Here is a 26,349-nt window from a genome sequence, read left to right on the forward strand (position 1 = left end):
CTGCTCACCTGCGACGTGTATCCCTCAGGGTACCCATTTCTTTAGAACACTATGAAGACTAGAGGGAATTGAAAGTCCACTGCAGTTTAGGTTGTTCTTCACGAGATTGTTCAAGTCGAGCACAGCCATTCTGTTCAGCAGACACACGGGCAGGGGCTTCTTGGAGCGCTGCTCTGGCACCCATTCTTTGGAGGAGGGGATTGCAGGAAAGAAGAAAAGAAGCTCATCAACTACTGAAGAGGAAGAGTCACTGACAGGACTCAGTGGGTTAAGAAATGTGAGGGGAAAAAAGGCAGAAAACATGAGGTGACAAGTGTGAGAAATGGGAGTGGAAAAAGGAGGGAAGTGTGAGGGAGGAAAAGGGAAGGAAACCTGAGTGGGAAAGGCTGAGAAAACTGAGGGGAAAATGGTGAAGACGTGAGTGAAAATAGGAGAGGAAGGTGAGAGGAGGAAAAGGCAGGACATATGACGGGAAAATTCTAAGAAACATGATCAAGGAAGGCTGAAAAACATAGAGGAAAAAATGGAGGGAAATGTGAGGGGAAGAGAGTGAGAAAATTACTGGCAGAGAAAGAGAAACAGACAGCAAATGTGAGAGGAACATTGTGAGAATCCTGAGGGGAAAAGAGGGAGAAACCAGAGGGCAGAAAAAGGCAGAAAACATTAGGGGGAAAAAAAGCGTGGGAAGTTGGATGGGAAAAGTGACAGAAAACAGGAGTGAAAAAAGGGCACAAAATGCTAGAGGAAAAGTATTAGGAACATGAGGGGGAAAGAATGATAAACATGAGGGGAAAAGTGGGAGAAATGGGAGTAGGAAAGCCTGGGAAACACGAGGGCAAAAGTGAGAAACATGAGGAGACAACTTGGAGAAAAATGACTGAGGAAAGGAGAAAAGCATGAGGGGAGAAAAGGGCAGGGTAAGTGAGGGGAAAATTGTGAGAATCATGAGAGAACAAAAAAGCAGGAAAAAGCGGGAAGCTGGGGAAGTGTGAGAGGCAAAGTGTGAGGAAAGGGAGCTGAAAAGGGTGGGGAAAAGAAGTAAAACTTGGGCGGCAAACATGACAGGAAAACTGTGAGACTCGAGAGGGGGAAGGAGTGGAAATGTGAGAGGGAAAAGAACAGGAAACGTGAAGGGAGAAAAGGAGCGAAGGCAGTATTGGCATGACAGCTGAAATGATTCCTAACACATTCCCCCATGCATTTGCCCATTTATTGCACTAGCCCAGGGCTTCTCTGTATGTCCGTCTCCCCCTGTGCCTTGATTCCTGTTCGGAAGCAGCAGAAGTGCAGGATGTGCCCACCAGCAGGAGCTGCTCCAGGCTTGGAAGGGGCCAGGTGGTGCTGATTTCCAGAGGCTTCTGTGTCCCAGGTGAGGCCAGGGCAGGAGTGGGTTGAAAGGTGCTGCTGCTGCTCCTCTGTGCCAGAGAGCCCTGGCTGGGCAGGGCACGGCGCCCACTGCACTGCGGGCTCTTTCTCCTGCCACAGCTGGGCACACCTGGCAACAAATCCTGATGACTTGTGGGGAAACCAAGGGCTTTGTGGAGGCTGCATTGCTCTGCACACACCCGGGCCACCTGCAGCACAGAGCTTTGGCCCCCAGAAAGGTAAACCCGAGGGGAACAGCTGGAAAAGGTTTCATTTTCACCTTTCAATAGAAGCGACTAAAATCAAAGTTACCAAGAAGGGCTCCGATCCCTGGTGCCAGCTCGGTGTGAGAAAGGAGACATGACTTTATTTCAGTGCTGGGTGCGTGGGGAATCACTTTCCTAACACATGCTCAGCCAGAAATCTCACCTACTCATTTGTAACCATGGAAACAAGACCTACTCATTACTGTGCTGAAACTCACAGGTTAAACATTCCCTCAAATTAGTTGACATATTTAAATCGCTTCTCAGAAGTTACTGACAGGAGAGTAGGGCTCTCTTGAGAGTCTCTGGTGGTCATTTGGGGAACATCCCATTCCTGCAATTCTCCTCTGATGCCCAAGAGCCTCCTACAACCACTCTTTTCCCCTTGAATTCATTCCAGCTACATTCTTAGGAAGACTACTCTATTCTCAAGGCTAAGGTAGCCACTTGCACACATCAATCACTGCACTGGGGGAATACAGGGTTCAACACTGTTAATGGGAAGGGAATCCACGATTTGTTGCAGTTCAACATTTTCTCAACACTTTCTTTCTCTGGGAATTGCTCACAAGCATTTCCTCAATGCACCTTGAAATAGTTTTTGCTGACTGAAGCCACATTGTATCTTTCCTTCAGCAATTCAGAAAGAAAAACACAAATTGCTGACTGAAAACTTTCTACTCCCAAATCTGTTCACTGCTCAAGCACAAGCCTCAGGCTCATACCCGATTCCCTCAGTGAGATAGGAGGTAATATTTTGCTTCAGCTGAAGGGTTATTAGAAGAAAGAAGGAAAGTTGTTGGTTCTAGGTGTTGTTATTTAGGGTTTGGATTTGTTCTAGTTGATTTGTTGGGTGTTGCTGTGAGCTGGGAGAGGGGCCAGCGTGAAGACCAGACCAAAAGGGAAGTAGGGTAAGAGGGGAGGGGACAGAAAAGGAGGCGGTGGAGACAGAATAAAAGTTTCCTATTTCCCGGCCAAAGGGAAAGGGGACACGGTTCGCCCTGGGCTGGGAAAGGCAATAAAAAGCAGCATTTTCTGTGTGTGTGTTGTGTGTGTGTTTGGCTCTTGGGAGAGGGAGATACACACCCAGCTCAGGTGAATCCTTCCTCAGAAACAGTTCTCTTTGGCTTTGAGGACTTTTTCCCCATTTAATTTCATCTAAGAGTTGGCTCCTTTCTAACACCCCTCTCCCAGCAGCTCAGGGCTGCATTGCACAGTGCTTGCTGTGTGCCAGAGAGCTCAAAGCAGGCTGGCCTGGCGCCCCGGAATATTTCTGCAGAACACTCTGCATTTCACCCCTTTGCTCTGGCTCAGTGCACAACTCCAGCACTGCAGGCGCTTCCTCCCAGAGCCGTGTGAGGCCCCGGCTCCTGCAGATGTGACCTGACAAGCTGTCCCTGCCTGCTGCTGGCCTCGCTTCCCCCGGCAGAAGCGCCGTGCCTGAAGGAGGCTGCCCTGTGCCGGAGCCTGCGGAGCAGCCCGGCTCCCTCCCCTGTGCCCAGAGCGCTGCACACACTGCTCGCCTTGGCCAGGGGTTAGAGGGCAGCCGGCACAAGGGTGGCAATCCTCAGCCAGGCCTGCAGCCCTCGGCTGTGGTTTGCCTTTCTCTGCTCCTGTGCACGCTCCGGACGGCCGATGCCACCGGTCTGTGCTGTGCCCAGCACGGCCACGCTTCCCCTCGGGAGCAGCCGGCTGCCAGCTGGGCTCTGAGAGCGCAGGATTCGCCCGGGGCCCCCAAGAGGCACCCAGGGCCGGGCTGCTGCCTCTTGCAGCTCCAAGGGCCTCCTTGCAGCTGCCTCTGCCCCGGCTCAGGCTGCTCCGGGCTCTGCCAGGGCTCTGCTGGGGCTCCAGCCTGGGCAAGGCGGGGCCTGGGCTCACCCTGCAGCCGCTGACAGCTCTGCACCAGCTCTGCGCCTTTCCCAGGAGCCTCCCTGATCTTTCTGCTGTCTCACTTGGGCAAAACTCTCCCCCAGACAAAGAGATTGCACTTAGGAATACAAATGCAAGTGGCAGCAACCCAAATGCTCTCGAGTCAGAGCTCAAGGCCTGCATCTGCACAGGGTATTTGGGCTGCCCCACTCGTCCTTTGGTTCTGCCTGCAAATGCCACTGCCCTTTCTGCCTCAAACACAAGTGCCACAGCTGGGTAAAACCCAGCCCCTGGGCCATATTCCAAAGGCACTGCGGTCCGGAGAGCATGACGAAAGAAGAGCCTACTCCCCCTTCAAACCGTACCAAAGAAGGCATCAATGTCACTTTCCACCTCTAAGCAAAAATGGACAGTTCAGAAGGAAATGTTGAGCATTCTCACAGGCTCAGAAGGAGGACAATCTTCAAAATGACTTGAGGTTTCAGAAACTTTATTTACAATCCTAGGCCAAAATACTACCCTACAATCCTAGGCTAAAATCCTACTCTACAATCTACTACAATGCTGGTGATGGAAGAAAAAGTTTTTAAGTGACTGGTCCATTCCTGTCAACTCCTTCCACCTCTTAAAGGTAAGGATGAGTGGCACCAGGCTGGATGTAGGCTTGGCCGATGTTACAAATGGATGCTGCACAAAGGAAAACAAAAAAGCCAAGAATGAACCATTACTTTCCAAGCTAAGAGCCCCAAAGGCAGGGTAATCTTTTTTTCAATGAAAAGGGGATTGAGTCAGAGTAGGTCTAAGGAGCAACAGTGGGACAACAGTGGCACAGCTTACTGCAAGAGCTGCTAAATGCCCCAGGCCTGGAAATATTTCAGGTCTGAGCATCCTGATCTCTTGAAAGACGCCCCTGCTCATTGCAGGGCACTTGGACCAGATGACCCTTACAGGTCCCTGCCAGCCCAGCCCAGTCTAGGATTCCTGGCTGTTCTCATTTGAACAGCACCAAGAGTGGAGGCGAGGAGGACGAGGCTCATCTGATGCCTGGCACTTCAGTGCAGGAGGAGCCCGTCCCTGGGACACTGTTTCCCCTGCAGCCCCTTGGCATTTTACCTGCAGCAGCTCCTTGGCAGACCAGCGCCGCTCCTCGTCTCTCTGCAGGCAGCAGCTCAGGAAGTCACGCAGCAAAGGGGAGAGAAGCTGGGGCTGCTGCAGCTTTGGGATCCCTTTGGTGGCTATCAGGAATCGAGCCTGGAGAAAAAGGAAAGACGAGTCTCTCAGCTGCTTCTTTCACATCTGGAACTGCTCTCCCAGATCCCATTGTTTCAGCTGCACTCTGCAGTGGCAGTTTCTGCCGTGGCACAGAGGAAGAGATGACTTTCCTGGACCAACAAAAAACCCAAAGCCTGATGCAGTCACAGCTTTTCCAGCATCCAGCAGATCTTGCCCTGGCAGCTGATTTCATTGACTGACCTCCTTAGTGGAAACTACATCAGCAAAAGCACCTTTGCTTCTCTGAGGATTCACCTGACCAGCTTGACAGGCTAGTTGGAAGAGGGACTTTGCTCTACTAACTCACTCTAGTATTTCCAAGGAGTATGACATGAAAAGCATCTCTGCAGCACTTGTTGGTCCCTTAAGCACAGCTGCTATAAAAGTCATCAAGCTTTTTCCTTGGTTCTTGAAAACAATGGTAATTAAAAGTAAAGAAAGGAAATCCCTCAGTTAAGGCAAGTTTCCCTGTGAGAAGAATGGGGGTACACTTCTCTCCAAACCACTGCTTTAGAAACTTGGTTGGGTTTGGGTTACTTTCCTTCATTTCAGGAAAGATAACAGCAGCTCTAAGATGCTTGTTTCCTGTTAGTAGGGCCATCTACACGGCCAAATGAGCTGGAAGGACTTCTAAGCCAAAGCCCAGTGTTGCCTGAGAAGGGAGATTGTCTGCCTGGGCTAAGGCTTGAGTTCCCCCATGGATGCAACCAAAACCCCAGCAGATGCTGATGTGCTGCAGGGACATTTTCAGAAAGGGACCGTGGTGGAAGTAGTTCCAGCAGATGGCAATGGCATTTTGTCCAATGGCACACAGAACGTGGGATGGGGGAGAAAGACAGCGGGATCAGAGAGTATTTACACCTTACCGAGAGAGGACCTTTATTCCCGTAAGGAGGTTCTCCTTCCACCATTTCAATGCCCACAATTCCAAAAGACCAGATGTCTGCTTTGGGGCCATAGGACTCAGCTTTTGCAATTTCAGGCGCCATCCACCAAGCAGTCCCGGTCACCGAGCTCCGTCTACTCTGCTCAGGGGTGAGTTGAGCAGAGAGGCCAAAATCAGCTGGGGAGAAAGCAAAAGACCGTTTTGATTTGAATCCTGTGCAATTAGGAAAGCAAGGAAAAGAATTGCCCAGTTGAAGTTGGAGAATATGCTGCTGAATCTCCTGGACAACTCTCCCTGCTCTGTTTCCTCAGGACTTTAGCCAAGGAAATATGGCATTGGCTGCTTCAAAAATCCCCACATTTTTTACACGGCCTCCAGCAGTGTCTTTTGTTCCCCTGAAGCTTTAGACTTGTAGCCCCCTCCCTCTGGAAGGGACACACACAGAGCAATGCCACTGTGCACTGCTCGATCCTTGCCATAGGTCTGTGCACGTTGCCACCGCGTGGTCAGCTCACAACAGGCTCCCTGCACTGCCACCAGCACCGTTTTGGGGGGGCTGGCTCTCACTCAAAAGCAGCCCCACAGCCCACATATCCCTGGAATGCTGCACCTGACCAAGAAAATACTGACCCAGCTTGACAGAGCCATCCGTTTTGAGGAGGATGTTGAGGCTCTTCACATCTCGGTGTATCACGTGGTTGGAATGGAGAAAATGCAGTCCTTGCAGGCACTGAGAGAGAAACCAGAAACAGGAGGGCAAAAATCAGTGATGTGATTTCATCACACAAGAAAGGAAAGAGCTCTCCAAGATTCCCTCTGCAGGGGAATGGGGAGTAATGGCAGAAGACAGTGCCATTGAGGGCAAGAGCACGCTGCTACAACACAGGCAGGGCAGCACCTTTCTAAAGAAAGGCATGTCAGCTTGCCAAAGAGCAACAGCAACTGCTGGTGTAGACTCTGCCCTGCAAACCAGCCAGGACGACTGCTGCTGCACTGGATGTGCTCAGAAGTACAGAGCATTCTGGCTGCACTGCTAACCTTTCCAGCTGAGGACTCAGAGAAATGAGTCTCTCTTCTTTGCTGCTCCTTTCAAACAGTGCCACCCCCACCTTTGCTTTTACAGGCAAGGAATGCAGCGCAGACAGGCCAAAGTTTAGAGAGGCAAGATGGAGAAGAGCAAATACAAGAGCCAGAGTGAAAGTGCAACAGCAGGAGAGAAGAGGACAAGAACAGAGTCCAGTGAGTGCAGGGGCACTGGCAGGCAGTTCACTTGAGATGCTCTTGCTTGCCCAGAGCATATCAGCCACACAGAAACAAAGCCTGGCTCACGGAATCGCTCCTGTCCTGAGCCCCTTTCCCAGACAATCCTGCCCAAGCCCTGGGACGCACAGATGGGATCCCTCACCTCTCGACTGATGGTTGCAACGTGGTGTTCACATATGCGAACCTCAGCGATGACATCATCCAGAGAGCCTCCATCCATGTACTCCATCACCAGCCAGAGTTCGTCGAGCACAAGGTAGCTGAAAGAAGGGAACAAGGCCATGCAGATGAACATGCATACATTGGTTTCTTTGCTTGATTCTTGTTTCCGGGTCCCTTTGTGACAAGGACAGAATTCAAGGAATAGACATGCCCTCCAGGCTGTGCATTGTTTGCAGTCTGTGCAGTCTCAAGGAGAACAGCACATCTGTGAGAAAGGAGATATTTTAGATGGCCAGCAAGCCAAAAGTACAGTTTAGTATCAGCCAAGATGAAAAACCTGTCCCGCATGGTATTTCTGGAAAGGAGCACCTAGTGTTCCTGGTATGGCCAGCCCTGGAAAAGAGGGGCAACAATCCAAGGGAAATCCTCTCTAGCATGCTTCATCAGCATTGAAGAAACTTGAAAAAATCAATCCTGAGACAACATGGAGGCAGTGAGCTTACAAGGTATTGACTTAGTATGGGAGGGTTGATTCAGGTTTTTGGCCAGTGTTCCAACTCAGTGTTTGAAAGCCAGGGAAGACACATGCAGGCAAAATACACTCTCTTCCCATCCATTGGAGATGAGTAGAGAAATAATAATTAACTGATTATTAACAGCTCTATTTTCTGCCAGTGTCCAAAGTGGGGTTTTAACCTCGCATGCTTTTACTATGTAAACAAACCTTCATGGGAAGAGACCATGACCACTCACCTGTCTAAATAATCCACAACGTGGGGACTCTTATTCTTCTTCATGACCATGATTTCATTAAGCGCTTGTTGATTCCTGTTCAGTCCTTGAAGATTGATTTTCTTGATGGCCACCTAGAATGACACAGAAAATCAGTAACTTTAGAAGCTGGTGGAATGAGACCACAACACACATGGAGCGAGTGATTTTGCAATGACACAGGTGAGCTCTGCCAAAGTGCCTTGCGATTAGACAAAGGAGTAATTAGGAACTGACATTCCTACAGCTCATTTCTCTGCTCCTTTGGGGGCCAGTTCCAGGACACGTGGCCACTGACCACATTTTGCCTTGTCCACTTGTTAAAAATGGTGTGTCAACTCTCACCCCCCAAAGCTCTGAGCACACTCTCTGTTTCTCTGTCCGTACTTCAGAGGAAGAAATGCATGCCTTGGTACTCTGTGGATACATCTCGGGACCTAGGCAGGGCTTGGGGCTTTTAGGGATGCCTTGCAGATCTCTCCCCTACATGCAGTTCCCAAGTGCAGCACTGCAGGTGGCTAAGGAACTGCCAGGAACATTCCGATGAATTTGCTGGCAGCCAGAAATGAGAATTCAGGACTCTGAAGCCGTAGCCCCAGAGAGCAGTGAGATGCCCCTTTGTTGGAGCAATTGAGAGCCAGGGAGAGCGTCCTTCTCTGAAAGGAACCGCTGCCCCCCTTGCCTTCCTTCTGGCAGCTGAGCAGGACAAAGACTGTCCCAAATGCAGCTGGCAGGCTGGCACCAGTCTGTGCTTCTTGTGCCTTTGCAGCACAGCTCTAGCCACAGCTGCAGCCACAGCTGACACGAGAGAGGAAAGCCCTGGAGAGCAGCAGAATCTGCAGGGGCTCTTGACATTTACCTGTCCTCCTGTGGCAGTGTCGATCGCTCTGCAAACCTCTCCAAAAGCCCTAGAAACAAAACAGCAGCAAAGCAAGGAGAAGCCATTTAGACGTTGGAGTGAAAGCCAGCCCAGACAGGAGATGTCTGCTGGAAATGCCTCCAACCTGCAGCATGCAGGAGGGCTCTGCCAGAAGGCAGATGATGCATTTTCCTCTCCAGTGCATGGGCACTGGGCCTGTTTCTGAAGCACTGGGCTTTAGTGCCTCAGCTCAAAAGGCCAGGTGATTCTTTCGTCTTGGATTTCAGTTTCTAAACTGGGCAGTTTTTATCCTGATCACACTATTTCCTTCAGCAAACTCTTGGGAAGAAATGTTCCTTCAAACAGTTATCTGCCTGCTACGAAAAGGGGTGGTTGCTGTTTCTGGCAATGAAATCCAAGTGTCTGACAATTCCTTCTGACCACACTTCCAAATTCTGGCCGGTACTGAGAGATGGGGCAGACTAACCCCAGTGTCTGAATATGTTTGCAGCTTGCCTGACTTCACCCTTGACAGATATTCCAGCAGCAGATCGTTGCCCCATGATTGTGTACAAGTAACTGTGGTTGGACTCACCCTCTGCCAACAATTTCCTCTTCAATGTATTTCCTTCGGGGATTTTCCATGCTCGCCATTTGCCCTGAGGGAAACAAAATGCAAGATGCTCACTTGAAAGCAGAGATCCCACTATCCAGGAGATACAAAAGGCAGCCCTGCTGGGGCTGTACAGTCTGGCCTTCTGAGTCCTTTGTGGCCAGCTGCGTAACAACAAAAACTGCAAGAATTGCAACAAGACAGGCAGCTCTGCAGTACAAGCAGGCCAGCACTGATTTCTACAGTCCTTTGAAGAGATCTCTTGACAGCAAACAAAGCACAGGGAGATGCATTCCCAGGAGAGGAGGGCATCTTCCCCACCTTGCAGCAGTTTGCCAAAGGAATGCCTTTCCCTTTGTAAACCCAAGCAGCTCATGCTCTAACCAATCCCAAGGGGCCTTCAGCAGCAGGACCCTCACCCTTGATGAGCAGGCTGAGCTGGAAGACGCCCTTGCCCGTGGCCCACGTGAAGAACCACACTGCTTCTCCTCCCCCTGACAGCAGGGATCAGTCCCTGCCATTGCACTCGCCCTCTCAGCCCCGCACACGTGCCCACCTTCCCGCAGCGGGCAAGGGCAGCAGGGACAGCAGTGCTCCTCAGGTGCCGGCGGGACACGGACAGCTGCCCAGAGGAGATGCTGACCCTCTGTGAGCCCAGCCCAGGCCGTGCAGGAGCCGGCCCAGAGCAGGGGCTGCTGCCTCGGGGCAGCTCCGCTCTGCAGCGGCCGGCCGGCAGCGGCACTCTCCCAGCTAAGGAAGGCTCCAGCCTCGGCACTCACACCAGCCCTCAGGGCCAGGGCAGCCACCGCCACAAAGCTGCCAAAGCCCAGGCACCAGCACTGACAAGCAATGGCAAGAAGGCACGGCCACACCCAGCCCCTTCCAAGCTGGTGCCCCCACTGAGGACACGGCAGGATTGGCTTGGAGAGCAGACACACCCAGGTGCACGTCAGTGCCCTTTTGTGCCAACAGGTGACGGGAGACAGAGAGTCAGCTGGGCTCTCTTCTCAGCCCCACCAGGTCTCATCTGAGGGCACAGGACCGGCAGCTGCTCTGGGCAAGAAGCAGCTTCAATGACTTGTGCTGTAGAATCACAAAGGGCTTGATTTGTTTTCCTAGAGACTGATCTGAGCAGGGCTTGGGCCAGTGGGTAGCATTCTAACAGTCATGGGAATGACTGGGAATCAGGTAGGAAAAAGTGCCATGGATCTGAGGAATATACAGCAGAGGGGCTGGAGGCTCACTCCTGAGAAATGCCTACAGTGCACTTTTATCTGATCATGCCCCAGGCCTGTGTCTCTTGGACTTATCTTTCTAGGAACAAAACTAGGATATTAAATACAGATTGTAATAAAAGGATCTGTTTTTTTCATTGGGGGCCCAAAAAAACCAGCTCTTGCTGTCTGTTTCTGCTGTCACCTGATGTTCTTTCCAAAGAGTCCTCACTGACAAATATATAATCTTCTCATTAAAAAACCTGCAGATGTAGTAGTGGTAAATAGGAACAGTCATCAAAATTACGCCACTGAGACTCATGGGGCAGAAGAGCTCCTTCAAGATGGAGAAAAAACCTCTACCCAAAAAAATCTGGGAAAAAACCCAAACTAAAACCACAACCAAAAGATAAAATGCCAAAACCAATCAATTTCCGTGAAGGTTTTTTTTGCTCGGATGGCGGATGAGAAGTCAGGAGTCTAAGGAGAATTTAGGAAGCTGACTATTCTATCCAGTTTGGCCACTAGCACACAGGACTTGCCCAAATCATTTGCTAGCTCACAGCCTTCTGCTGATGCAAGGACAACCCCTGCTTCTGCCTTTAGCAGCTGGGGAAGCTCAGGCAAACCCCAGGCACGTCCAAGCTGCCCTCAGAGGCAGCGGGAACACCCAGAGCACTCTCTTGCTGCCTTGGAGCACAGCCTCTCCTGTGGGGAGCCCTAAATGCTCCTGGGACACCAAAGGGAGGAGAATCATTGGGTCCAGCTGTGCTGACACGTGCACACAATACACTTTGCCTCAGAGAAGAAAGACACAAGACATACTCAGGAGCTCCAGGGACTCATCCTCATCATCCTCCATCTCCTGTTGCTGAGCAGAAGCCCTGTCAGTGCTGGAGATGAACGAACTGCCCGGCTTCCACTGCACAGCTTGGCCAGCACAGGTGCCTTCAGGTAACACTGCTGCTGCTGCAGGTTCAACAGAAGAGCCTGTGGAGATCTGAGACAACAAAGGAGTTTGTGTCAGAAAGAAAAGTGGCTGGCAGAGATTAGCCCCAGATCCCATTTCAAGTGCAAGCCCTTAGCAAGATGCTGTCAGCCACATGCAGGGCTCTGCCATGGGTTTGTTCTGATGTCCACTCCTCAAACTGGATGGCTCAAAGCCAAAGGCTGGTTTGACTGGAGTGCAAGGCCAGATTCATTGTCCATTTTCTCCAAAATGCATTTGCATGGATTTTCTGAAGGGTGACTGCCAAAATGACCATTCCGCTTTCTCCCAAGGACGCTTTTCCCCTTCCAAGGGCTGCAGACACACTTGCAGCTCTTTGTTCAAATGTTCTACCTTCTCCCATGGAGTCCTCTTTTCCTCCGGCATCTTCTGAACGTGTCCAACCGGCAGCGCTGCTGCTTGGGACAGTTTCTGTGCCTCACAGGAATCTTGGGGCTCCTTGCTGCCAGTCACTTGATGGAAATCTTTGCAGGCTGCCAGGCGAGATGTCAACACTTCCACCTTAAGTCAAAGAGAACAAAGCAGTCAGAGAGTCCAGCTTGTCCCTGTCAGCCAAGAGTCATCGACTGTGAGGAAAGGGAGAGGACCAGATTTACAAGGGATACAGACAGCTTCTTTCCAGATCCATCTGGGTCACCGTGTTCCCCTGCAAGAACACCTCAAGAAACAAGGAGAGCAGGAAGAGGCCAGCAGGAATGCATTCAGATGACTGCTGGCCAAAAGGCCAAAGCACTAGTGCCACTGTGCAGGGCAGCAGCTGAGATTCAGCAGAGCAGGGAGTGTCCTTCAGAGTGCCTGTGACACACACTGGAGCAGGATGGCACTCAGAGGCATCACCCCACCCCCCTGCTGCTCTGCAGGGGAAAGGCAAGAAGGGCAGAAAGCACCAGGTTGGTGACTGCAGTGGCTATTGCTCATTCACTCACTTGTTTCTGTAGAGCCTCTCGCTTCTCAAGGAGGAGACAAATTTTCGCTCGGTCTTCTGCTAGAATCTCCATTTCTTCCTCCAGCCTCTTCTCCCATGCCTTGATCCTAGCCCGAGTTTTCTGCAGCTCTGCCTCCAACTTGTCTCCAAAGTTCCGTAAAGAACAAGAGACAGAACCTTCCATCAGGGGAGTGGCTACTACTCCTCCGCTTACATGGTTTTGTTGATTGCCCCTCTCCTGATGGAGTTTCCATTGATCCTCAGTTCTTCTGATGTCTTCCCTGCTCTTCCTCCTTGCTGCCATGGTGTCACTCGGAGGTTTGGGCGGCTCTGCTTGTGCCTCTGCCTCCACGTTCTGTACACACAAATGCAGAGCAAGTGACTGGGAGATGCCATCAGGCTCAGCTTTTTCCTTTTTCAGCGTACGAATCATATTCATTCAGCCACTTCTTTCTGCTTCCCTGCCCACCTCTGCTTCCATTGTAACCCTCCTGTCCCAGTGCTGATCTCTGCAGATGACAAGGCTCTGTGCTTTCAGTGCCTGGGGGACTCCTGGCCTCCTCAGTCCCAAGAGCTCCATTGAATTCCCCTCTCCCTGCCCTTCACTCTGTCCCACTGTGACACTAGCAGTACAATCAGCCTCCATCTGGGTCTGAAGCTCCAACAGCCTCTTCGGAAGCTGACAGGGAATGTGTCTTTTGCCACACAAGAGAAGAGTGGCCCCCCAAAGATTCACGGACAACACATCATCTCTTAGCAGCTCTTTAAAAGCCAAAAGACAGGTGGACTCCGAGTGCCTGTCAGCTCTGCTACTGCCTGCTCTGCCTGAAGAGGCAAAAGAACAACCTGGCAACAAAGGCACCAAAATCCCTGTCTTCAAACAGCAACTCCACATCCCCAGTGTGTCTCTGAAATGCTCCCGGGTAAGCACAGCCAAGAAGCTCCCGGGGACAAACCACCCCAAAGAGCTTGTGTTCTCAGATCAAGACTTTTGGTGCCTGTGGGTACTTGGCACGTCTGTGGAGAGGGACAGGTGTCCCCAGACCACAGCGTCCCCTACGTATCCACCAAGGCTGAGCACAGTGCCTTTGACATGCTCCCTCCTCTGCAGACAGGGAACCTTCCTGCTCCAGGCTGGCCCCTATCAGAATCCCAGCAAGCTGGGGCCTAAACACGGCAGCTCAAAGCCCATTTTCCAGCTGTCACTGGCTGAGGGGAATGGCTAGGTCTGGCAGGACTGCAGCACTCATCATCCTCAGCCACCAACAGCAAGAGCTGGCTGCTCAGAAACTTGCAGCTCTGCCTCGCACTAAAGACAGCACCCTCCAGAAGTGGCACTTACTGGCTGGGAAAGTTCTGGCTGTGGGGTGACAACAGCTGGAGCCTTGTGGTCATTTGGCTCCTCTTCGGCTTCTTGTCCAGGAGCAGAGGAAGCCGGAGGGGAGTCTGTTCTTCCTTCAGTGATCTGTGGACAGACAGGAGCGTGAGACACAGGCTCATTTAGAACCTTCTTTCTCTTCAGCTCTAGAACCAGCTCTACTAAGCACAAATCATCAACTTGGAGAGCAAGGGGATTCTAAGTCACTCTGCCTAAATTCTAATGGGCTGATTCAACTGGACACTGCAAATTGCTCCAAATTACATATTCCCCCTGACTACTATCAGGAAGCACCATTCTCTCTGCAAAACTTCTCTTTTAGTTCTTTTAAAGCTCTGGAATGGAAAATTAGGAAATAGGCAGTGATGCCTCTGCTCTTGCTGCTGTAGACATGGAAATGGATTTTCTTGCAGCCTACTCAGCTGGCCCTCTACACTCTACTGCCACAGGCCAAGCTCACAGCTTGCTGCACGATTCTTAAACACCAGGAACATCAAATGTTCTTTCCTTACTCACCTTGGGATCAGCACCTCTGAATACCCGGCTCAGGTGACCTGCAGTAGGCAAGGGAAAATGAAGCAGATGCTTTGAGAAAACTGGAGACAACCAGAGCATTTTCAGAAGACCTTCCAAGAAGGCCTCCCAGTCTACATTTTCAAAGTTGTCCTGCTTGACCCAGCAATGGAGGAATTGGCAAACTCTGCTGCCACAGACTCTCCCACGGAGGGAACGCAACCCCTGCAGGTTCCCTTGCAAATGCTGCCCACACGGCCGTGGCTACACACGCCCCCTTTTGAGCTGAACATGTTGACAGGAGCTTTACCCAAGCGGCATCCCAATGGCCTTTCTGTTTCCAAATCAACCCAGTCACTAAGAAAGAGCAGGAAGACACAAAAACCAGGTTAGGTGACACTCAGGGAAAACCTCTACTTACCTGCCAGGTGAGTCAGGAAATAGCAGGAATAAGTAACTCCGTAAACAGTGAAAACTGCAGCGGCGAGTTGCCGAATCATTGTGGCAACTGCTGTGCAAGTTTGCAGAGTGCGCTCTAACGCTAGCTAAAAGGAGTCTCCTGTCAGTCAGCAGCTGCCCACTGACAAAAGCCTCAAGCACAGGACCAAGTTCCTGCACCGAGCAAGCCCAAGAGCTGCTCTGACACCCCTGAGGCCTTCCGGGCACCAAGGCAACCTTGCGATGTCACCATGACCACGTGGCAACCGTGCCCTGACATCACAAAGCAAACGCTCTGCCTTGATCTGGATGGATGGAGGAGGGCACGTGGACGCGACTACTGAGGACACATAGCAGACGCTAGAATTAAGGGCTGTCCTTTGGATCATTATGAATTGGCCTGGTCAGGGTGTAAATATTGTCACAGACTCATGATGCGTAGTAGGGGTGGTGCTGCGGATTGAGGATGCATTGATAAAGGATATAAAGAATGACAGGTTATGGGAACTTTTGAGACAGCTGAGGCAAGCTGTTTGGCTGCGCTCAGCTCCTTTTGCAATTTTGCATATTCGAAGCCACAAATGGTCAGAAGGTTTGGGTCAGGGTAATGCCATAACTGATCAGTTGGTTTCTGTTGCAGTACCACAAGACGGATTTCAGCAGGCACGTGTTGCTCATGAGACTTTTCACCAGAATGCGCGTGGCCTAAAGAAACAGTTTCGCATATCTCTGAATGATGCCCGTGGTATTGTCAGATCCTGTCCTCTCTGTAGTCAGCATGGGCCTGGACTAGGGATGGGAGTAAACCCACAGGGCCTTGGAGCCAATCAGATCTGGCAAATGGATGTAACTCACGTATCCTCCTTTGGTAGATTGAAATATGTGCATGTTACAATTGATCCTTTCAGTAAATTTATTTGGGCTTCAGCGCAGCCAAGAGAGAAAGCTCTCCACGTGGTACGACACCTAACTACTTGCTTTGCGGTGATGGGGGTGCCAGAACAGATTAAGACAGACAATGGCCCTGCATATGTGAGCAGCAGGATCCAAAGGTTCTTACAGAAGTGGGGTGTGACACACATCACAGGTATCCCACATTCACCAACAGGTCAGGCGATTGTGGAGCGAGCCCACCAAACACTCAAGGATTATCTGTTAAAATAGAAGGAGGAGGTGGATGTGCAGACCATGCTATCAAAAACACTATTTGTATTAAACTATCTGTGTGTAATGGGGGACCACTCGGAGCCCCCTGCGGTCATCCACTCAGGGGGAGTAAAGGAGGAAGCAACTAAGCCATTGTTTAAAGTCATGTACCGAGATCCCAAAACTGGAGTATGGGAAGGTCCCGCAGAGGTTCAGTACATGGGTAGAGGTTATGTTTGTGTTCTTACCCCCACAGGGCCCCAATGGATACCTAGTAAATGGATCCGTCCTGCTAATGACCCTGCAAGAGTGACATCGATACTGGACAGCCAGGGTTAGAGGCGGTACACTTAATTGAAGACTTAAGGGCAAGAGAAAACCTACAACTGCTCTGGCAGTTTGACAAGGCAGTACAGAGATATCACTCCATGTCAATTCATACCCAAATAGCTAAGTTGCAAGAACTCACTAGTGATTTGCAGCAAGACACAGGCTTGGCTTTAACAGATTGGCTACGATCTTTCGGGCGAGGGCCTTGGATAACCTCCCTACTGCAACATGTAATCAATATTGTGATTGTTATTTTACTGCTTGTCCTTTTTGTACCTTGCTTTTTTGGCTGCTGGCAACAGATGATGTATCGCGTAGCAGAAACAGTAACTACTCGACACCCTGCATTTGCTGCACAAAATAAAAAAGAGGGAATTGTTGAAGAACGGTTAGCAGTGCAAGGCCACGGATCATTAGAGGCCTTATGGCCCGATACCAAGTGCTAGCAGCCTACGCGCTGCTGAGACAAGCTGTCCTTGGGACAGCAGTAAGCACGGACACAGGCCAAAGATAAAAGAACTTGTGGTGAATAGAGCATAGCAGTAAGCACGTATACAAAGTTTTCAGCATGCCAAGAGGAGGAACATTCTCACGCTTGATATAGCCAATCAAGTATAGATGAGTAGTGTATGCTAACCAGCTATAATTTGACAAGTATGCTGAACGCTTCGGGCAAAAGTATAAGAACGGATGTTATGAGCAATAAAGTTGAACAATGCTTTAGCAATCATATTGATTGATTGCATTCTTCCCTCGCCGAAATCCTCCGCAGTGCAGCACATCCTGCGTAGGAGACGGTCCTGGTGTCCCAGAGGGAATTGTGCGTGGCTTTGTGGACAGTGGTGCAGGTGGAGCCCAAGTCGCTGAGGGCCAGGTTGAGCAGGAGGAAGAACATGGGGCTGTGCAGGTGGTGGCCGCAGGCTACGGTGCTGGTGACCAGGCCGTGGCCCAGGAGGGCAGCCAGGGAGATGCCCAGGAAGAGGCAGAAGTGCAGGAGCTGCAGCTGCCGCGTGTCTGCCAGCGCCAGCGGGGGGAAGTGGCTGATGGAGCTGCTGTTGGACATTTGCTGTGGCTGCATATGGGGACGTGTTCATGGATAAAGGACAGTGACAAGTCAGGACTGGCTGCTTTGAGCCAAACCCGTGCCATTCCCTGTAGCCTGCCCTGCTGGTGTTGGTGTCTTTGGGGCGGACCCTGACTGCCGACACAACAGCAACACATTCGCTTAAGAGCTGGACTAGGTCAGTGCAAAAGATGGCGGCCAGGGCTGAGGGAGCCACACACAAGATGGCGGCCAGGGCTGGAGAACCACACACAAGATGGCGGCTGGGGCCGGGCTGCCAGGGCGGCTGATCTCACTAGGAGGCGCAGCCTCAGCCCTCTGGCTGCCATCCTGCGTGGGGCAGGCTGAGCCCCCCTGCAGTGTCTGTTGGAATGGACATTAACAGACACCCGGGAAAAGGACACGGTCTGGCACCTTTGCTCTGTGCACACAAACACAGACCAGCCGGTTTGGAACGCCAACTGGCAGTACTTTGATGTCAAGGCAATTCAAATAGGGGAAAATAGAACGAAACTCCAGGCATTGAACGTTTTAAAATAAAAACTTCTTTTTTTTTTTTTTTTTTTTTTTTTTTTGAAAGAGGGCTAAAAGCACTTCTTGTGCACATGGACTCCAATTAGCATCAAGCAGCATCACAAGTGGTTTCGTCCAGGCAGGAGTCACAGTGAGTGTGAGGTGATGAAAACGGAGATGGGATCTGCTTGAGGCGGATGGTGCAGCGGCTGCTCACCTGCGACGTGTATCCCTCAGGGTACCCATTTCTTTAGAACACTATGAAGACTAGAGGGAATTGAAAGTCCACTGCAGTTTAGGTTGTTCTTCACGAGATTGTTCAAGTCGAGCACAGCCATTCTGTTCAGCAGACACACGGGCAGGGGCTTCTTGGAGCGCTGCTCTGGCACCCATTCTTTGGAGGAGGGGATTGCAGGAAAGAAGAAAAGAAGCTCATCAACTACTGAAGAGGAAGAGTCACTGACAGGACTCAGTGGGTTAAGAAATGTGAGGGGAAAAAAGGCAGAAAACATGAGGTGACAACTGTGAGAAATGGGAGTGGAAAAAGGAGGGAAGTGTGAGGGAGGAAAAGGGAAGGAAACCTGAGTGGGAAAGGCTGAGAAAACTGAGGGGAAAATGGTGAAGACGTGAGTGAAAATAGGAGAGGAAGGTGAGAGGAGGAAAAGGCAGGACATATGACGGGAAAATTCTAAGAAACATAATCAGGGAAGGCTGAAAAACATAGAGGAAAAAATGGAGGGAAATGTGAGGGGAAGAGAGTGAGAAAATTACTGGCAGAGAAAGAGAAACAGGCAGCAAATGTGAGGGGAACATTGTGAGAATCCTGAGGGGAAAAGAGGGAGAAACCAGAGGGCAGAAAAAGGCAGAAAACATTAGGGGGGAAAAAAGGGTGGGAAGTTGGATGGGAAAAGTGACAGAAAACAGGAGTGAAAAAAGAGCACAAAATGCTAGAGGAAAAGTATAAGCAACATGAGGGGGAAAGAATGATGAACGTGAGGGGAAAAGTGGGAGAAATGGGAGAGGGAAAGCCTGGGAAACACGAGGGCAAAAGTGAGAAACATGAGGAGACAACTTGGAGAAAAATGACTGAGGAAAGGAGAAAAGCATGAGGAGAGAAAAGGGCAGGGTAAGTGAGGGGAAAATTGTGAGAATCATGCGAGAACAAAAAAGCAGGAAAAAGCGGGAAGCTGGGGAAGTGCGAGAGGCAAAGTGTGAGGAAAGGGAGCTGAAAAGGGTGGGGAAAAGAAGTAAAACTTGGGAGGCAAACATGACAGGAAAACTGTGAGACTCGAGAGGGGGAAGGAGTGGAAATGTGAGAGGGAAAAGAACAGGAAAGGTGAAGGGAGAAAAGGAGCGAAGGCAGGATTGGCATGACAGCTGAAATGATTCCTAACACATTCCCCCATGCATTTGCCCATTTATTGCACTAGCCCAGGGCTTCTCTGTATGTCCGTCTCCCCCTGTGCCTTGATTCCTGTTTGGAAGCAGCAGAAGTGCAGGATGTGCCCACCAGCAGGAGCTGCTCCAGGCTGGGAAGGGGCCAGGTGGTGCTGATTTCCAGAGGCTTCTGTGTCCCAGGTGAGGCCAGGGCAGGAGTGGGTTGAAAGGTGCTGCTGCTGCTCCTCTGTGCCAGAGAGCCCTGGCTGGGCAGGGCCCGGCGCCCACTGCACTGCGGGCTCTTTCTCCTGCCACAGCTGGGCACACCTGGCAACAAATCCTGATGACTTGTGGGGAAACCAAGGGCTTTGTGGAGGCTGCATTGCTCTGCACACACCCGGGCCACCTGCAGCACAGAGCTTTGGCCCCCGGAAATGTAAACCCGAGGGGAACAGCTGGAAAAGGTTTCATTTTCACCTTTCAATAGAAGCAACTAAAATCAAAGTTACCAAGAAGGGCTCCGATCCCTGGTGCCAGCTCGGTGTGAGAAAGGAGGCATGACTTTATTTCAGTGCTGGGTGCGTGGGGAATCACTTTCCTAACACGTGCTCAGCCAGAAATCTCACCTACTCATTTGTAACCATGGAAATAAGACCTACTCATTACTGTGCTGAAACTCACAGGTTAAACATTCCCTCAAATTAGTTGACATATTTAAACCACTTCTCAGAAGTTACTGACAGGAGAGTAGGGCTCTCTTGAGAGTCTCGGGTGGTCATTTGGGGAACATCCCATTCCTGCAATTCTCCTCTGATGCCCAAGAGCCTCCTACAACCACTCTTTTCCCCCTGAATTCATTCCAGCTACATTCTTAGGAAGACTACTCTATTCTCAAGGCTAAGGTAGCCACTTGCACACATCAATCACTGCACTGGGGGAATAGAGGGCTCAACACTCTGTTAATGCAAAGGGAATTCACAATTTGTTACAGTTCAACATTTTCTCAAAACCTGCCTTCTCTGGGAATTGCTCACAAGCATGTCCTCAATGCACCTTGAAAATGTTTTTGCTGACTGAAGCCAGAGTGTGTCTTTCCTTCAGCAATTCAGAAGAAAAACACAAACTGCCTACTGAAACCCTTCTGCTCCCTTCCAAATCAGTTCACTGCTCAAGCACGAGCCACAGGCTCATGCCCGATTCCCTCAGTGAGATAGGAGGTAATATTTTGCTGCAGCTGCAGGGTTATTAGAAGAAGGAACGAAAGCTGTTGGTTCTTGGGGTTGTTATTTAGGGTTTGGATTGGTTCTAGTTGATTTGTTGGGTGTTGCTGTGAGCTGGGAGAGGGGCCAGCGTGAAGACCAAACCAAAAGGGAAGTAGGAGAAGAGGGGAGGGAACAGAAAAGGAGGCGGTGGGGACAGAATACAAGTTTCCTATTTCCCGGCCAAAGGGAAAGGGGACACGGTTCGCCCTGGGCTGGGAAAGGCCATAAATAGCAGCATTTTCTGTGTGTGTGTTGTGTGTGTGTTTGGCTCTTGGGAGAGGGAGATACACACCCAGCTCAGGTGAATCCTTCCTAAGAAACAGTTCTCTTTGGCTTTGATGACTTTGTCTCCCCATTTAATTTCATCTAAGAGTTGGCTCCTTTCTAACACCCCTCTCCCAGCAGCTCAGGGCTGCATTGCACAGTGCTTGCTGTGTGCCAGAGAGCTCAAAGCAGGCTGGCCTGGTGCCCCGGAATATTTCTGCAGAACACTCTGCATTTCACCCCTTTGCTCTGGCTCAGTGCACAACTCCAGCACTGCAGGCGCTTCCTCCCAGAGCCGTGTGAGGCCCCGGCTCCTGCAGATGTGACCTGACAAGCTGTCCCTGCCTGCCGCTGGCCTCGCTTCCCCCGGCAGAAACGCCGTGCCTGAAGGAGGCTGCCCTGTGCCGGAGCCTGCGGAGCAGCCCGGCTCCCTCCCCTGTGCCCAGAGCGCTGCACACACTGCTCACCTTGGCCAGGAGTTAGAGGGCAGCCGGCACAAGGGTGGCAATCCTCAGCCAGGCCTGCAGCCCTCGGCTGTGGTTTGCCTTTCTCTGCTCCTGTGCACGCTCCGGACGGCCGATGCCACCGGTCTGTGCTGTGCCCAGCACGGCCACGCTTCCCCTCGGGAGAGCCTTCCCCACTTTCCAACTGTACCAAAGAAGCCATCAATGTCACTCTCCACCTCTAAGAAAAAACTGACACTTCAGAAGAAAATGTTGAGCTTTCTCAGAGGCTCAGAAGGAGGACAATCTTTGAAACGAGTTGTTTCACAAACTTTATTTCCAATCCTATGCTACAATCCTACTCCACTGTCCTAGCTGCAATCCTACTCTGCAGTCCTATTCTACAATCCTTCTCTATAGTGGTGTTGGAGAAAACAGTTGTCTGATTCCTGTCTCCTCCTTCCACTCTTTCACTGAAGTGATCAGTGGCACCAGGCTGGACACAGGCTTGGCTGATGTTATAAATGGATGCTGCACAAAGAAAAAAAGAAACCAAGAATGAACCATTACTTTGCAAGCTAAGAGCCTCAAAGGCAGGGCAATATTTTTCAAAGGAAAAGGAGATTGAATCAGAGTAGGTCGAAGGAGCAACAGTGGGGCCACATTGGCACAGCTTGCTGCAAGAGCTGCTAAGTGCCCCAGGCCTGGAAATATCTCAGGTCTGAGCATCCTGATCTCTTGAAAGAGGTCCCTGGTCATATTGCAGGGCACGCGGAGCAGATGAGCTTTACAGGCCCCTGCCAGCCCAGCCCAGTCTAGGATTCCTGACTGTTCTCATTTGAACAGCACCAAGAGTGGAGGTGAAGAGGAGGAGGCTCCCCTGATGCCTGGCCGTTCAGTGCAGGAGGAGCCCGTCCCTGGGACACTGTTTCCCCTGCAGCCCCTTGGCATTTTACCTGCAGCAGCTCCTTGGCAGACCAGCGCCGCTCCTCGTCTCTCTGCAGGCAGCAGCTCAGGAAGTCACGCAGCAAAGGTGAGCAGAGCTTGGGCTGCTGCAGCTTTGGGATCCCTTTGGTGGCTTTCAGGAGTCGAGCCTGGAGAAAAAGGAAAGATGAGTTTCTCACCTGCTTCTTTCACGTCTGGAACTGCTCTCCCAGATGCCACGGTTGAAGCTGCACTCTGCAGTGGCACTTTCTGCCGTGGCACAGAGGCAGAGATGACTTTCCTGGACCAACAAAACACCTATAGCCCAATGCAGCCACAGCTTTTCCAGCATCCAGCAGATCTTGCCTTGGCAGCTGATTTCATTGACTGACCTTGTTAGTGAAAACAATAGCAGCAAAAGCAGGTTTCCTTCTCTGAGGATTCACCTGAGCAGCTTGACAGGCTAGTTGGAAGAGGGACTTTGCTCTACTAACTCACTCTACTATTTCCAAAGATAATTACATGAAAAGCATCTCTGCAGCACTTGTTGGTCCCTTAAGCACAGCTGCCAGCAAACCAAAGGCATCAAGCTTTTTCCTGGGTTCTTGAAAACAATGGGAATTGCAAGCAAAGAAAGGAAATCCCTCAGTTATTCCTCAGGTAAGGAAACAAGCATTTGGAATCCCATCTTCCACACAGACACATGAAGATGCATGCACAAATGTCTTGGGACGAAAATGCCTCTTTGGGCACACAGGAAACACGTGCACCTCCGTCTCTCATCAGACTGCAAATTTCAGCTTCCCTTAGGCAGCAAAAGGAAAATTTTGGTGGTCAAAGCAGAAGAGGGAGAAACACCATCCATGTGGTAGCCCTCTGCTCATTTGGATCCTCAAGTCAATGCATTAATGGTATGGCCATCCTAGAAAGTGCCAGGAAACAAAGGGGTGGGTTTGGCAGGCTCTCCACATGGCCAGGCTTCATCTTGGTGACATGGAGGTGGCGGCTTGGGTTAGGAAAGAAAGACGGTCACTAAGTGTTTCAGCACCACCGCACAAGAAGCACAACAGACTCTGTGGCCTTCACAGCCTCTTGTCAAGGTTTCAGGCAAATTTCCTTGTGAGAAGAACGGGGGTGCACTTCTTCTCTCCAAACCACTGTTTTATAAACTTTCTTGGGTTTGGGTTACTTTCCTTCATTTCAGGAAAGATAACACCACTTCTAAGATGCTTGTTTGCTGCTATTAGGGACGTCTACAAAGCCAAAAGAGCTGGAACGACTTCTAAGCCAAAGCCAAATGTTGCCTGAGAAGGGAGATTGTTTGCCTGGGCTAAGGCTTGAGTTCCCCCACGGATGCAACCAAAACCCCAGCAGATGCTGATGTGCTGCCGGGACATTTTCAGAAAGGGACTGTGGTGGAAGTAGTTCCAGCGGATGGCAATGGCATTTTGTCCAATGGCACACAGAACGTGGGATGGGGGAGAAAGACAGCGGGATCAGAGAGTATTTACACCTTACCATGGCAGAATTTTCCTCCCAGTCAGGAGCTTCTCCTTCCACCATTTCAATGACCACGATTCCCAAAGACCATATGTCCACTTTGGGGCCATAGGGTTCACCGTTCACTTCAGGTGCCATCCACTGAAGAGTCCCGACCACCGATCTCCGTCTACTCTGCTCAGGGGTGAGTTGAGCAGAGAGGCCAAAATCAGCTGGGGAGAAAGCAAACGACCGTTTTTATTTGAATCCTGTGCAATTAGGAAAGCACGCAAAAGAATTTCCCAGTAGAAGTTTGAGAATGTGCTCTTGAATCTCCTGGACAACTGTCCCTGCTCTGTTTCCTCAGGACTTTAGCCAAGGAAATATGGTGCTGGCTGCTTCAAAAATCCCCACATTTTTTACACGGCCTCCAGCAGTGTCTTTTCTTCCCCTGAAGCTTTAGACTTGTAGTCCCCTCCCTCTGGAAGGGACACACACAGAGCAATGCCACTGTGCACTGCTCGATCCTTGCCATAGGTCTGTGCACGTTGCCACCATGTGGTCAGCTCACAACAGGCTCCCTGCACTGCCACCAGCACCATTTTGGGGGGGCTGGCACTCACTCAAAAGCAGCCCCACAGCCCACATATCCCTGGAACGCTGCATCTGCCCAAGAATATACTGACCCAGCTTGACAGAGCCATCCGTTTTGAGGAGAATGTTGAGGCTCTTCAAATCTCTGTGCATCACGTGGTTGGAATGGAGAAAATGCAGTCCTTGCAGGCACTGAGAGAGAAACCAGAAACAGGAGGGCAAAAATCAGTGATGTGATTTCATCACACAAGAAAGGAAACAGCTCTCCAAGATTCCCTCTCCAGGGGAATGAGGAGTAATGGCAGAACACAGTGCCATTGAGGGCAAGAGCTCGCTGCTCCAACACAGGCAGAGCAGCACCTTTCTAAAGAAAGGCATGTCAGCTTGCCAAAGAGCAACAGCAACTGCTGGTGTAGACTCTGCCCTGCAAACCAGCCAGGATGACTGCTGCTGCAGTGGATGTGCTCAGAAGTACAGAGCATTCTGGCTGCACTGCTAACCTTTCCAGCTGAGGACTCAGAGAAATGAGTCTCTCTTTCTTCTTTGCTGTTCCTTTCAAATGCTACCACCACCACCACCTTTGCTTTTACAGGCAAGGAATGCAGTGCCAACAGGCCAAAGTTTAGAGAGGCAAGATGGAGAAGAGCAAATACAAGAGCCAGAGTGAGAATGCAACAGCAGGAGAGAAGAGGACAGGAACAGAGTCCAGTGAGTGCAGGGGCACTGGCAGGCAGTTCACTTGAGAGGCTCTTGCTTGCCCAGAGCATATCAGCAACACAGAAACAAAGCCTGGCTCACGGAATCACTCCTGTTCTGAGCCCCTTTCCCAGACAATCCTGCCCAAGCTCTGGGAAGCACAGCTGGGATCCCCGACTGACCTCCCGACTGATGATGGCAATCTCATCTTCTCTCAGGCGAGTCTTTTGGATTGTGTCATAAAGACTGCCTCCATCCATGTACTCCATCACCAGCCACAGTTCTTCATGCACAAGGTAGCTGAAAGAAGGAAACAAGGCCATGCAGATGAACATGCATTCGTTGGTTCCTTTGCTTGATTCTTGTTTTTGGGTCCCTTTGTGACAAGGACAGAATTAAAAGAATTAAAGACATTCCCTCCAGGCTGTGGGTTGTTTGCAGTCTGTGCAGTCTCAAGGAGAACAGCACATCTGTGAAAAAGGAGATGTCTCTGATGGCCAGCAAACAAAAAGTGCAGTTTAGTAACAACCAAGATGAAAAACCTGTCACCGTGATATTTCTGGAAATAAGCACCTAGTGTTCCTGGTATGGAGAGCCATGGAAAAGAGGGGCAACAATCCAAGGGAAATCCTCTCTAGCATGCTTCATCAGCATTGAAGAAACCTTAAAAAATCCATCCTGAGACAACATGGAGGCAGTGAGCTTACAGGGTACTGACTTCTTGTGGTAGAGTTGATGCAGGTTTTTGAACAATTTTTCAACTATGTGTTGGAAAGGCAGGGATGACTCATGGAGACAAACTGCACTCTCTTCCCATCCATTGGAGATGAGTAGAGAAATAATAATGAAGCAATAATTACCAGCTTTCTTTTCTGCCAGTGTCCAAAGTGGGGTTTTAACTTTGCATGCTTTTACTATGTAAACAAACCTTCATGGGATGAGACCACGACCACTCACCCGTCTAAATAATGGACGAGATGGGGACTCATATTCCTCTTCATGACCGTGATTTCAGTAACAATATCCTCCATCTCGCTCGGTCCCCGAAGATAGATTTTCTTGATGGCCACCTAGAATGAGATTGAAAATCAGTAACTTTAGAAGCTGGTGGAATGAGACCAAAACACACATGGGGAGAGAGATTTTGCAATGACACCACCAAGCCGTGCCAAAGTGCCTTGTAATTAGACAAAGGAGTAATTAGGAACTGACATTCCTACAGCTCATTTCTCTGCTCCTTTGGGGGCCAGTTCCAGGACACGTGGCCACTGACCACATTTTGCCTTGTCCACTTGTTAAAAATGGTGTGTCAATTATCATCCCCAAAGCTCTGAGCACACTCTCTGTCTGTCTGTACTTCAGAGGAAGAAATGCGTGCCTTGGTACTCTGTGGATACATCTCGGGCTATAGGCAGAGCTTGGGGCTTTTAGGGACGCCTTGCAGATCTCTCCCTA

The 26,349-nt window shown here is 50.5% G+C and overlaps 1 long non-coding RNA gene across 1 annotated transcript; it reads right to left on the reverse strand.

The window, feature by feature from the left end:
* Positions 1-8,711: 8,711 nt before the first annotated feature.
* On the reverse strand, positions 8,712-11,454 carry LOC136303993 (uncharacterized). Its single transcript, XR_010724337.1, has 3 exons — positions 11,366-11,454; positions 9,309-9,372; positions 8,712-8,762 (listed from the first exon to the last, which is right to left on the reverse strand). It is a non-coding gene; the product is annotated as an uncharacterized lncRNA (long non-coding RNA).
* Between the last annotated feature and the right edge of the window lie 14,895 nt (positions 11,455-26,349).

The sequence above is a fragment of the Chamaea fasciata genome, unplaced genomic scaffold, assembly GCF_029207755.1.
Source record: "Chamaea fasciata isolate MVZ Bird 193981 ecotype frontalis unplaced genomic scaffold, bChaFas1.0.hap1 SCAF_46, whole genome shotgun sequence".
Lineage (NCBI taxonomy): Eukaryota > Metazoa > Chordata > Aves > Passeriformes > Sylviidae > Chamaea > Chamaea fasciata.